This window comes from Olea europaea, unplaced genomic scaffold (genome assembly GCF_002742605.1).
Source record: "Olea europaea var. sylvestris unplaced genomic scaffold, O_europaea_v1 scaffold2354, whole genome shotgun sequence".
In the NCBI taxonomy this organism is placed as follows: domain Eukaryota; kingdom Viridiplantae; phylum Streptophyta; class Magnoliopsida; order Lamiales; family Oleaceae; genus Olea; species Olea europaea.
The window spans coordinates 86,385-99,627 of record NW_019241663.1 but is presented as its reverse complement, the minus strand read 5'-3'; the positions used below and the strand labels follow the sequence as shown (position 1 = coordinate 99,627).

The 13,243-nt window shown below is 35.4% G+C and overlaps 3 long non-coding RNA genes across 3 annotated transcripts; all 3 read left to right on the top strand.

The window, feature by feature from the left end:
• Positions 1-790: 790 nt before the first annotated feature.
• On the top strand, positions 791-4,659 carry LOC111381673. Its single transcript, XR_002700383.1, has 3 exons — positions 791-3,264; positions 3,369-4,321; positions 4,465-4,659. It is a non-coding gene; the product is annotated as an uncharacterized LOC111381673 (long non-coding RNA).
• A 3,202-nt stretch (positions 4,660-7,861) lies between these two features.
• Positions 7,862-11,105, top strand: LOC111381668. Its single transcript, XR_002700381.1, has 3 exons — positions 7,862-8,215; positions 10,121-10,875; positions 10,950-11,105. It is a non-coding gene; the product is annotated as an uncharacterized LOC111381668 (long non-coding RNA).
• Positions 8,222-10,035, top strand: LOC111381667. Its single transcript, XR_002700380.1, has 2 exons — positions 8,222-9,489; positions 9,685-10,035. It is a non-coding gene; the product is annotated as an uncharacterized LOC111381667 (long non-coding RNA).
• Positions 11,106-13,243: the final 2,138 nt, after the last annotated feature.

Here is a 13,243-nt window from a genome sequence, read left to right as displayed (position 1 = left end):
GGGGCCTTAATACATGATACAAATGGCATTTGTTGGGCAGGTTTTGCAAACCATTATGGACATGCCACGAACATGGTAGCGGAAACTCGAGCTCTACTTGATGGATTGAGAATGTGTAGCAAACTTGGGTAACAGAATGTGATGGTAGAATCAGACTCAAAAGTTGTGGTTCAATGGATGGAAAAACGAGCTTGCTCTTTATGGATCCTTCAGGATTTTTGGGACGAAATTCTAGATTTGGCAAAAAGGGTTAATGCCAGGATTCAACATGTGTATCGAGAGGCGAATATGGCTGCAAATTTCCTTGCAAAAAAGGCAAGTAATGGAGAGTCTATTGAGTTCTTTCATGGTGACTCTATGCCTCATCTTCTTCGTGGTATTGTACACACAAACCGTTGGGAATTACCGCACATTAGATGTTAGTTAGTTTTCTATCTTTATGTCTTTTTGGATTGTTGTAGCCACAGTTTCTCCTCCACCACAAGTGAGGATTTCTAAATAAATAAATTTTCTATAAAAAAAAAAAAAAAGATACTTTCATCGTGATATTTGAATTCTAATCTTGAAATACCTGGAATTATGTAATTTTCACTTAAATGAAATGCTGTCCAAGTGGGAGATTGTTGTATTTAATTTTATGGACTAGCATTTCATTAGTCATTTTGTGAGACCATAATGGGATGGGCCCTTTTATTAACACATATAGAGGCCCTTACTCTCAACCCACTTAATATAGAATTGGCCCATTGAATTCTATATATATATATATATATATATTGTAGCACTTTCTTCATCTCTATCTCAAGCAAGAAAAGAGATATTGGCTTCTAGGGTTTCCCTCCATTCTACATCAATTTGGAGGATATTTTCACAAAGGCTCTCGGCAAGGATTTTTCTGTCATTTCACTTGCAAGTTGGGCATTACGGACCTTCATACTCCAACTTGAGAGGGAGTATAAAGCGTGATTATAGGGATTTAGCTATAATTGAGAAGATTATTTCCTTTATCAAATGTTTTGTCCTAGATTGATTTCTTTCCATGCATGGTAGGATATGGATGTAATATATACACCAATATAGTGCATATTCAATCAATAAGAAATTACTTCATTACATATGAAACCTAATATGGTATCAGAGCTAGAATTTCTTCTACCACTTTTTTTGTTTTTGAGATTTTCATCAACTCTTTCTGTGTTCTGCAAAAATGAAAGCAGATCTCTAATTTCTTCTATTTTAGCATAATTCTGGAAAGTGCTAATCCAGTACAAGTTCAGTTCCTGTCTTCAGAAAATGGCGACAGCAACATCAGAATTCGTCCTTGACTCTCTGTAATAAAATTTCTCTACTCTATCAGATTTTGGTTCTCTGAACTTTCAGAGATCTTTATTGATGGTTAGAGCCTCCACTATTTCTTGTTTCTCCATCAGATCTGGTGAAATCTGAAGATCCGCCAGTTTGCTGCCATTGAGAACATCATCCCTTTCTGCAATATGAACCTTACCAAGTTTGCCGTACAAAACAAGTCTCCTCAACTCTAAAAGCATTGGTGGTGTCTACTTTTACTAGTTCCACCAGCAACATGTTGCTGCATTGTCATGCAATAAAATCTTGTTTTGAATCTAATGATGCAGTCTTTTGTTCTTTGATTGATGCATATTCTAGATCTAGTGATGTTAGATTTTCCCGCCAAGTTTTCAATCAACTTTACTTACCAAATGCCATTTGTTTCACATCTATGATCAGTACACTGGCACGAAATGGAATGAGAATGGAATGTCTGGTGATGTTTCGTGCTGATCTAATGGATGCTCATATGTATGGATTCAAGAGATCTGTTCTGCAAGGCTGTTCATCATGGTTTTTCTCTCCAGTACACTCTTTAATATTCAAGATGAACTATTGTTGATCTCCATAGTCTATCTTGAGGGGGTGTGTTAGAAATACATTCCAGTTAGTTCCAGAATATTCCAGCTCATGTTTAGTTGTTAGTTAGTTAGTGATTAGCCTATTAATAAGTCAATTAGTCAGTTATTTACTCTTCTTTTTCTCTATAAATAGAGCCATTGTATTCATTAATAAATCATTGGATTATATTCTCCAATCCCTCCTTCTATGGAGGTTTGTCTTCCTCCTATTATGGAATGTTTTCTCAATTAATAAATTCTAATAGATCTCGTGCTTTGTGTGTATAGTCCATGTTTATTATGTGATGGCTATGTATTTTTTGGGTTTTCTTGACATTAAGAATGGGATTTTAGGATATGATTGGTATTGTTCTAAAGATGTGACGATTCATGAATATTAAAAAGGAAAATTTGGAGGTGGATGTAATTCTTGTTTCATTTCATTGTTCTTTTTGTTAAGACTTGGGGTCCATCTTAATAAGGTCAACTTTGTTAAGAGGAGAAGCCCAAAATCTTTATAAGTTGGTCCTTATTTCGGTATTTTTACCGATGTGGGATTTATATCTCTTAACATGTCCCGCAAGATGGTGGCTCGTTTGAGCAAACCAATCTTGAAATCCGTGTGCTCATTTTTTAGAGTCTTAACCGGATCGAATTGCTCGTTGGAAATTAATGGGCTCTGATATCATGTTAAGACTTGAGGTCCATCTCAATAAAGTCAACTTTGTTAAGAGGAGAAGCCTAAGATCTTTATAAGGTGGTCATTATTTCGGTATTTTACTGATGTGGGATTTATATCCCTTAACATGTCCCCGCAAGATGGTGGCTCGTTTAAGCAGACCAATTTTGAAATTCGTGTGCTCATTTTTTAGAGTCTTAACCAGATCAAATTGCTCGTTGGAGTTTAATGGGCTCTGATACCATATTAAAATTTGTGGTCCATCCTAATAAGGTCAACCTTGTTAAGAGGAGAAACCCAATATCTTTATAAGTTGGTCATTATTTCGGAATTTTTACCGATGTGGGATTTATATCCCTTAACACTTTTTACTGGAATCAAATACGTGATTCTTTTTTCTGGATTCCAGACTTCCAGTTGGCTTTTTGTTTTTAACAACAATTAAATTTATGCTTATTTTCTTCTCACAATTATGTTAGCATAACTTGTTTCTAATTGGAAGAAGCTTTGATTTTTATTTTCTTCAACCATCAAAATATGAATTTATATCATGCAGGATTGATTGTGAAACGGTGGAAGGCCTAGAAATTAAACAATGGTTACGATGGTCGTGGGAAGAAGCTCTGAATTCCAATGTATGCTCTTACTCGGAGTGAACGTATTGACTTTGCTGGTTCGGTAAATGATCTTTAGTTTCACTATATACTAGTGAATTAGGTGATTTGCATTTAAATGTCTTTTGTCTAATTTCGGTATGGTTTATGCTAGTTTCATTGTTTCAGGTTGCTGCCCTATTAAGGAAGATGGTTTTTGGAAGTGAAATTACTGTCGCAGATAAGTTTGTTTTGTTCTTGACATCCTTATTTTGTATTGGACAGTTCTATGTCGAATAATTATCCTACTTAAATCTGTACTGATTTTTTGTTTATTATGTTATCTAGTACTGCCAAACATGTAGGTTGGATTGATAGATGAATGGGTGCTCGCTTCTGTTTGTTTTATGCGTGATGTTTAGTTATTTTAAGTAGATTATATGTGTGCTGGTTTAAGCTGGGATATTGTGACAATTCACCGAGGTCATGTTTGGCACTAATGGAGTATCTGGCAGGGAGGGTTGGATAATGTTTGTTAAGAAGAAGTAAGATAAAATTTTGTTTATTATGTTATCTAGCACTGCCAAACATGTAATAGCAGTTCAATTATATATGCCTATATGAAATCTGCCTCATAGACACGGAGAATTGGTCTGTAATACTGTTCAAATAATCTTTCTATGCGTGATGTTTTGTGTTTTTATCCTTTCCTCTATTTCAGATATCAGTGAAAATTTCTAGTAGCTATGATTTGAATACACTTATTTGAACTATGACTAAGGTGATTTCCAAAGGCCAGGTTATGTAAACATCGTAATTGTGTTGTGGGCTTTCCCCCCTGGTGGAGAGGTTGTGAAAATATCCACGATTAAATGTGACACCTTTTATGATTTATTCAGATTATTATTGGAACTATGATCCCATTGACTAAAACTTCATTATCAATTCAAAAATTTCATGTTTAATAAACTATTAATTCTGACTTCTAGTTGGCCTACTAGGATTTTAAGAAAATATCTTGCACTCTGAGTTTGCAATGATCATTCATAATATTATGCTATGATCACTGTGTCTCATGTTCAGGATTAATTAAAAAGAAAGGTTTGAAAGGATCATTTGCTGATGCAGGGTCTTCTGCTAAGGTATGGGTACTTAGGATTGATTGTGAAACATTTTCTATAGGAATTTTGAATCTAAGTCAATTTGAAAATTAGCCAACCTAGTGCCTTGTGACCATTTTTCTAATTCAGTTCTCTACCTCGGAATCCGGTCATATGCGTTGTAGGTTGCTCTAACAAAAGGTTGGAAAGTTGACATAAGTGCTTTTGGAAAAGCTAGAGAATTGGGATCTGGTAGCTGTCAAAGTACGGGGGCATTTTGTTTTTGAGACTAGCTGGAGATTTACATGGTGCAATTTGGACTTTGTCTACTCAAATTTTTGTATGTAGTGATTGTTCTTTTTTTTTTCCTTTTTTTTTTTTTTTTTTTTTTTTTTTCAGGTTGGAAAGTTGACATAAGTGCTTTTGGAAAAGCTAGAGAATTGGGATCTGGTAGCTGTCAAAGTACGGGGGCATTTTGTTTTTGAGACTAGCTGGAGATTTACATGGTGCAATTTGGACTTTGTCTACTCAAATTTTTGTATGTAGTGATTGTTCTTTTTTTTTTCCTTTTTTTTTTTTTTTGTATATTATTTGTGGAAGAGGTGATTAACAAGGACCAATGAATTTGTATCAAATCTAGTTTTTTAAGATAATCGCCGAAATGGTCGGATTGATAGATGAATGGGCAGCTCGCTTCTTTGATGATCTTGATTATTGGATTTCAATATTTTATTTTATTTTAGTTTTTTAAATTTTAGTTTGACTTTAATGTAAGAATTTTTCAAGAAAATAATTATTAAAACAAAATCATATATTTTTCCTAAGATTTTAATTCAAAATAGCTACAGGAAATTCGTTGGTAATCATCAACGGACATAATTTGTAGCTAATTCGTGACGAAATATTTTTGTTGCTAATTAGCGACAGAAATAACCATAGGTAAACAACGACGGCCTATTCCATCGCTATATCACCGACAACCTAAGTAATTCGTCGCTAAATTAGCGGTGGGCATATTACCGACTAATTCCCCGACCGATCAATTCCGTTTGTGAAAAGCCGTCAGCGATGGAAATTTTCTTATCTCAAGCTGCACTTTTTTGTAATTGTAGTGAATGGGGTAGCAATGAGAAAAACATAACATCTTAAAATAGCTAAAGCTGTAATGTTTACCATGGGATTCCCACACTTTTTTAAGGTGAAATTTTTCTTATCACTACATGCCTTATCAATAGAATGCAATTGAGAGTAGGGGCGGATCCAGCTAGTGGTGAGCCCCAGCGGTCGCCCATGCTGGATCCCCAAGGAGTTTCAGTGGCCGTCGGGTTGGTGGTGATGCGCAGCACAACCGGTGGAGAAGAACTGAAGAAGACAAGACAAAATATTATTTTTTTGGTTTGGGCAATTGGGCTGATATGCCGGGGTCTGGAGATTGGCTGATTGGGCCTTTTTCTAAATAAAAAAAAACTTTAGGCCCAAGTAGGATTTCTCATTTCTCCTAACCCAAAACCACCCAAGGTCGAAAACCCAAACTCTATAAGTTATTTGAATCTGCAAAACAGCAAACCCAGTTGCTGGAGTTGAGAACGGCAAACCCTTATTTCCATGGACCGTGTTATTCGTACCCGGAGTTTGACACTCCGGGTTACATGGTCCCACCTCCCCACTCACATGGGGAGGTCGGCCCCACACATTTGGGCATGGGTCCCCGACCTCTCCATGTGAGAGGTCGGGTGGGGCCGTGTAACCCGGAGTGGTACAAATGGCAAAACCCTATTTCCATTCGAACTTTGATTCTTCAAAGCAGAGCTACAACAGTAGCCGGCTAGCAGCTATAGCATGGAGTCGGTGGATTGGATTGTGTGCGGCATGCCGGTGGGCAGTGTGCAAACAATTGAACAAGGCCTCGAACACGACCAGCTTGTGAGTGGTGAGTTGAAATTTAAATAACTTGAAGTTTTGAAACTTGAAATCTTGATTTTGAATACTTGATTACTTGAAGTCTTGCTTGAATTTGAATACTACAATTTGCAAACCCTTTGGCCTTTGCTGATTTATCGATTTGTGCAAACCCTTTGTTGATTTGTCAATTTGCAATTCAAAAATTAAAATTGATTTGTCGATTCTCTAGACATTGGTTGCAATTTGCAAACCCTTTGTTGACTGGCTTGAGTGTTGTTTCTTGTTTGATGCAAGGAATTGATGTATTTTGTGTTATTAGTTATTATTTATTGATCGGTCGACATTCAGTGAATCAATGTTTAATTCATATGGAAAAGGAAAATGGGATTATGGATTTACTACTAAGAATTGTGATTTTTTTATTGATTCTAATTGAAAATTAAATTAGGGCATTGCAGAGTATGAAGGTTGGAAAGTTGACATAAGTGCTTTTGGAAAAGCTAGAGAATTGGGATCTGGTAGCTGTCAAAGTACGGGGGCATTTTGTTTTTGAGACTAGCTGGAGATTTACATGGTGCAATTTGGACTTTGTCTACTCAAATTTTTGTATGTAGTGATTGTTCTTTTTTTTTTCTTTTTTTTTTTTTTTTTTTTTTTTTTTTTTTTTTTTTTTTTTTTTTTTTTTTGTATATTATTTGTGGAAGAGGTGATTAACAAGGACCAATGAATTTGTATCAAATCTAGTTTTTTAAGATAATCGCCGAAATGGTCGGATTGATAGATGAATGGGCAGCTCGCTTCTTTGATGATCTTGATTATTGGATTTCAATATTTTATTTTATTTTAGTTTTTTAAATTTTAGTTTGACTTTAATGTAAGAATTTTTCAAGAAAATAATTATTAAAACAAAATCATATATTTTTCCTAAGATTTTAATTCAAAATAGCTACAGGAAATTCGTTGGTAATCATCAACGGACATAATTTGTAGCTAATTCGTGACGAAATATTTTTGTTGCTAATTAGCGACAGAAATAACCATAGGTAAACAACGACGGCCTATTCCATCGCTATATCACCGACAACCTAAGTAATTCGTCGCTAAATTAGCGGTGGGCATATTACCGACTAATTCCCCCGACCGATCAATTCCGTTTGTGAAAAGCCGTCAGCGATGGAAATTTTCTTATCTCAAGCTGCACTTTTTTGTAATTGTAGTGAATGGGGTAGCAGTGAGAAAAACATAACATCTTAAAATAGTTAAAGCTGTAATGTTTACCATGGGATTCCCACACTTTTTTAAGGTGAAATTTTTCTTATCACTACATGCCTTATCAATAGAATGCAATCGAGAGTAGGGGCGGATCCAGCTAGTGGCGAGCCCCAGCGGTCGCCCATGCTGGATCCCCAAGGAGTTTCAGTGGCCGTCGGGTTGGTGGTGATGCGCAGCACAACCGGTGGAGAAGAACTGAAGAAGACAAGACAAAATATTATTTTTTTGGTTTGGGCAATTGGGCTGATATGCCGGGGTCTGGAGATTGGCTGATTGGGCCTTTTTCTAAATAAAAAAAAACTTTAGGCCCAAGTAGGATTTCTCATTTCTCCTAACCCAAAACCACCCAAGGTCGAAAACCCAAACTCTATAAGTTATTTGAATCTGCAAAACAGCAAACCCAGTTGCTGGAGTTGAGAACGGCAAACCCTTATTTCCATGGACCGTGTTATTCGTACCCGGAGTTTGACACTCCGGGTTACATGGTCCCACCTCCCCACTCACATGGGAGGTCGGCCCCACACATTTGGGCATGGGTCCCCGACCTCTCCATGTGAGAGGTCGGGTGGGGCCGTGTAACCCGGAGTGGTACAAATGGCAAAACCCTATTTCCATTCGAACTTTGATTCTTCAAAGCAGAGCTACAACAGTAGCCGGCTAGCAGCTATAGCATGGAGTCGGTGGATTGGATTGTGTGCGGCATGCCGGTGGGCAGTGTGCAAACAATTGAACAAGGCCTCGAACACGACCAGCTTGTGAGTGGTGAGTTGAAATTTAAATAACTTGAAGTTTTGAAACTTGAAATCTTGATTTTGAATACTTGATTACTTGAAGTCTTGCTTGAATTTGAATACTACAATTTGCAAACCCTTTGGCCTTTGCTGATTTATCGATTTGTGCAAACCCTTTGTTGATTTGTCAATTTGCAATTCAAAAATTAAAATTGATTTGTCGATTCTCTAGACATTGGTTGCAATTTGCAAACCCTTTGTTGACTGGCTTGAGTGTTGTTTCTTGTTTGATGCAAGGAATTGATGTATTTTGTGTTATTAGTTATTATTTATTGATCGGTCGACATTCAGTGAATCAATGTTTAATTCATATGGAAAAGGAAAATGGGATTATGGATTTACTACTAAGAATTGTGATTTTTTTATTGATTCTAATTGAAAATTAAATTAGGGCATTGCAGAGTATGAAACAGTTACAGAGTAAGGTTGTATCATATGTTTATTTAGTATTTTGGGTTTTATTGATCTATATTTTCATATGTATATAATTTTTACGTTTTAGTGCATTTGCATATACATTGAATAATTTTTAATATTATTTAATCAAATTTTAATAAACGATCGGGCTATTATGATTATATTGTTGATTGTCGACAGTCAACAGTCAAAGTCAACATCCACCCTAGTTGAACGTGGATCCTGGATTCACACCTGATTGAGGGTCTTGAATTTCAAAACACCTTTATATCTTAAACATCTATATCCAACACCCAAACTATTTTGTCCTCTTCCACCTAAGGTTTTTAGTTGTCCTACATTCATCCATATGCATTGTCATAATAGAGGAAAGATGGATCCAAGAGCTCTTAGACGTGTCTTACAAGGTTATTCACCTACCAAAAAGGTAACAGGTATTATCACCCTCCAAACAAAATACTTTTTTGTATGTAAGTAATACCTTTTTCAAGAACAACTCTTTTTTCACCAAAAACTTCTCTACAAGAGGAAAATGAAAAGCACAAAGATCAAATTTGAAATGTACTGATTATTGTTCAATCTTCTAGTCACGAGTCTCCAATATTCTTTCTGTGCAATCTTCTTTGGATCATGAGTATTGTGTCATTTAACTTCCCCATGAGTCTCATATTGTTCAAGCATATGATCATAACTCTATTTCTCACTTTTCTCCATTGGATCCTATCATTCCATTTGAGTGTGTACAAAATAGAACTAAATCTCACTGAAGGAAGAACAAGTGATGACTTTCTCAACAAATGAGCAAGAAAAATTTCTAGAAAATTCCAGGTAATTCTTCTTCTATCCTAACATACCAAGAAATCTTAATTTAATAAATATTCTGATCTTCATATTCCGATTGTTCATAAGAAAGGTGTTAGGAGTTCTACTTTGCATTTTATTTCGAAATTGTTTCGCGTCAAATAATCCCGTTCCTATAGTGTCTTTAATGCTAATCTGTCTTTTTGTAATTCTCTTCCAAAGTACTCCACAGGAAGCAACGACTATTCCAAGACGGAAGTGGGTTATAAAAGAGGCAACAAGGGCGTTGCAAAAGAGTGGTACATGACAACTAGTTGATCTTATGCCCAAAAGGAAATGGGTGGGATCTAAATGGATGTTTACTCTTAAACACAAAGCTGATGGGACAGTTGAAAGATATATGGCAAGACTCATAAGTAAATGATTTATATAGGCTAGTGAAATTGCTCCTAGAATACATTAGCTCTAGTAGAAAAAATGAGGATAAACATTGCCTAAGCCGTGTGATTCGAAATTTATAATGTATTCTCCATTGAAAGTTAATATAGATGTAGTTTAGTAATTGGTGCTCCACACTCATGATATTTACGCCCAATAATTCATAATTTATAATGAGTATTTTAAAACGTTTTAATGTGTATTTTGATGTTGTGTATAGATTGACGAAATCGAAAGAAATAGGCAAAAGTTGGCGAATTGGATGAAAGGACCAAATTGTAAGAGATCCAAAGTCGGGGACTAAAGCGCAAATAATCAAAAGTTGTGTTGAACCTCATGATGAAGATCCGAGAGTGTTGGGAGTCAATTGGATGAAGAAAGATGTCAAAGGGATCAAATTTAGTCAAAATATGATCACAAATCAATTTCCAACTGAAAAGCTATGCTCCAGAGTTTCAGTCTCACTTTGATACTAGCAAAGTTGTAGTTCTCTGGGTTATCTTTCCAACACATTTTGAATTACCTCATTCGGACATCAGACAAGAAAGTTATGCTAAAAATATTGAAGGATGCACAATTTGTCATTTTAGCCGAACTGGCGCCGAATATGGGCGCCGCAACGCCCATTATTATGGAATTCGGCAGTATGCCGAGCGCCCATATTGGGCGCCGATGTGCCGGCCATGCTTGGAAACGTGTTTTAATGATTTTAGACTCTTTTCTTGGTCCAATTCAAACCTAATTCGTCCTAAACTCCAATGACACTATAAATACAAGTTCAAAACCCTATTTTCTAGGACAATTGAACACACAATTCATCTAGGATAAGGAGGCTATATCAAGGAATCACGAAGAAAGCATGAAGAACATCAAAGGAGAAGTCAATTAAAAGTTTGTAGAGTTTTTTCCTAATGAAATTTTCATAGCTAAGGAACAAGAACAACACTTGCATTTTTAAGTGATTTGTTGTCCTGGGTATACATCCTCTCCATCACTCTCTTTATCTAGATTCCCCATTTACTTTTTCTAATTTAACTTTTCTTTTTCAGGAGTTGTTCTGTTTCCAGAAGCCATACTTCTCCCTGGAGTAATTTGTTCTGTTTCCAAAAGCCATACTTCCCCCTGGAGTAATTTTACCTAATTTTATAGTTGTTATTGAACGATCGTTGACACAAGTTCATGCTCCCTATTATATTGGTATGGTACGTAAGCTCCTTGATACACTATTTCATTATCTTTCTGTCACTGGAATTTGTTTAGTCCTTAAAATTGACATGATGCAGGCCATGTGATGCGAACCCAATCAACAAGGTTACACAGGATATTGAATCGGATCCCAAGAACTCCCAAATACGACCAAGGTTTAGGATCTAATTCCCAAACGTTGAACCAAGTAACCGGAGGTATATGAAACCCACGACCTCTTGATCACAAAGCCTCGAAATTACACCCGGATTGTGGATTTAAATCCCAAAATAGTGAATTAAGCAACGAAAGGTATATTAAACCAATGACCTCTTNAATTTACGTTACATGTAAATCATATCTTTTTTAAGTTTGCTTGTTTTATTTGTTTAAATAGAACTAAAATTCCATGACATTGTTAATGGGAACCAATTCTTAGTTTAGAGAGAGTGACTGATCAACAAGCAACGGTAACTACTATACTTGACTTTGTCCACAGGATTAACTAAAGTCAGAAGTAGAGAACATGAATATTTCAGGGAGAGAAACTTGCATAGGGCGGCCGCACCATGAGGCGATGCGGCCGCCCTATCAACGCAAGACACCTCGGCGGGTGGGCACCCACACACCTGTGGGCCAGCCGTCGCGGTGTCACATCGGGGTTGGTGGTGCGCCCGCCCCACACAAGTTTTAGCCTATTTCAGGTCATGATTTGAAATATTGAATATTTTAGGTAGTTTATTGGACTCAAAAGCAAGAAGTCAGAACGTGCATTTTAATTTTAAGTTATTGTAACATTAATTTTACCATTTTTGTTTTTTGGGTGACACATAGGGATTATGTGGAGATCAAATATAATATGACTGTCAACTAAGTAATTTCTATAAACTTGAGAACAATGGATGACCGAGTGTAAGAATGGTAAAATTTAAAATGAAATTGAAATTCAATTACACAAATTCAGATCACATATGAAATTCACGCTTATAAATATACACGTTTGGACTTTTTGTGTAAATTAAAAAATATATATGTCTTACTTATTTTTTATTTTTTATTTCTAAATTTAGTCCCATTTGACCCCCATTTTTTCAAATTTAAAGAGTGAAATAGTTTTTTTTTTTTTTTTTTGGAGAATTAATGGTTAAAAAAAAGTTTTCGATTTACGTGTAATATTAATTTATAAAAAATTGTGATTGAAAAACAGGAGAGAGAAAAATGTAATTTAATTTAATGGGGGCACATTGGGCTTTACTTATTTATAAATAATTACTTGGGATTTAAACGTAGATGCTCTTTTCTTTTCTTCTCCCCCGACCCCCTTAAAATCTCGGATTTTGGTATTAAGTCGGAGAAGAGGGTTGTTTCACGGGTATATCTACTGTTCCTAACTCAAACTTGATTTTCTTTTCTTTTTCTTTTGAATAAATAGTAAACAAGAAAGATTCTTTAATTTTTTAAACACACTGTATAATTTTTCACAATTCTTTAATTTTCTTTAATTGATTTCTAAAAAAGTTAAACTTAATAATACGTGTATAGAACATTGTTTTGTAACACTTCTCATTGTTCGTCCATTTTTTTACCTTTTCATCATTTGAATTAACACTGAATATATCCACATTTTTTTATATAGCTTGAGACAGTGACAAATCCAAAAGTTGTCTTAGGTGCAATATAGTTGTTGGCCGAGAGAGCAAATAATAGCCTAATTGACTATCATGACGCTTGGCATTTCTTGAAAGTGTTGGAATTATAAAACCCACGTTTTAAAACGTTAATTTGCCATAACATTCATTTTATCATTTTCGTTTCTAGGGTGTCAGGAATGGATGATGTAGATCAATTGTGGTATGACTACTAAATAAAGGAATGATATATAGGGACAAAATGCAATCGAGTAATAAATTTGAAACTAATCTGAAGTTCAATAACCTAATTGAGATGAAATTTTTCTTAAGTTAGTCATCATAGATGAAATTAACCCTTATATGTTGTTTAATTTCTCTATCTTGGAATTCGTATCAAGTCACGTTAAAAGATTGGTTCACACATTTATAACAAGAACATTAGTAAATAGGGATGTCAACAAGTCGAGTCGAGCCAAAACTCGAAACTCTGGCTCAACTCGAGTAAAAATAGTTCGGATTTTTTTTTG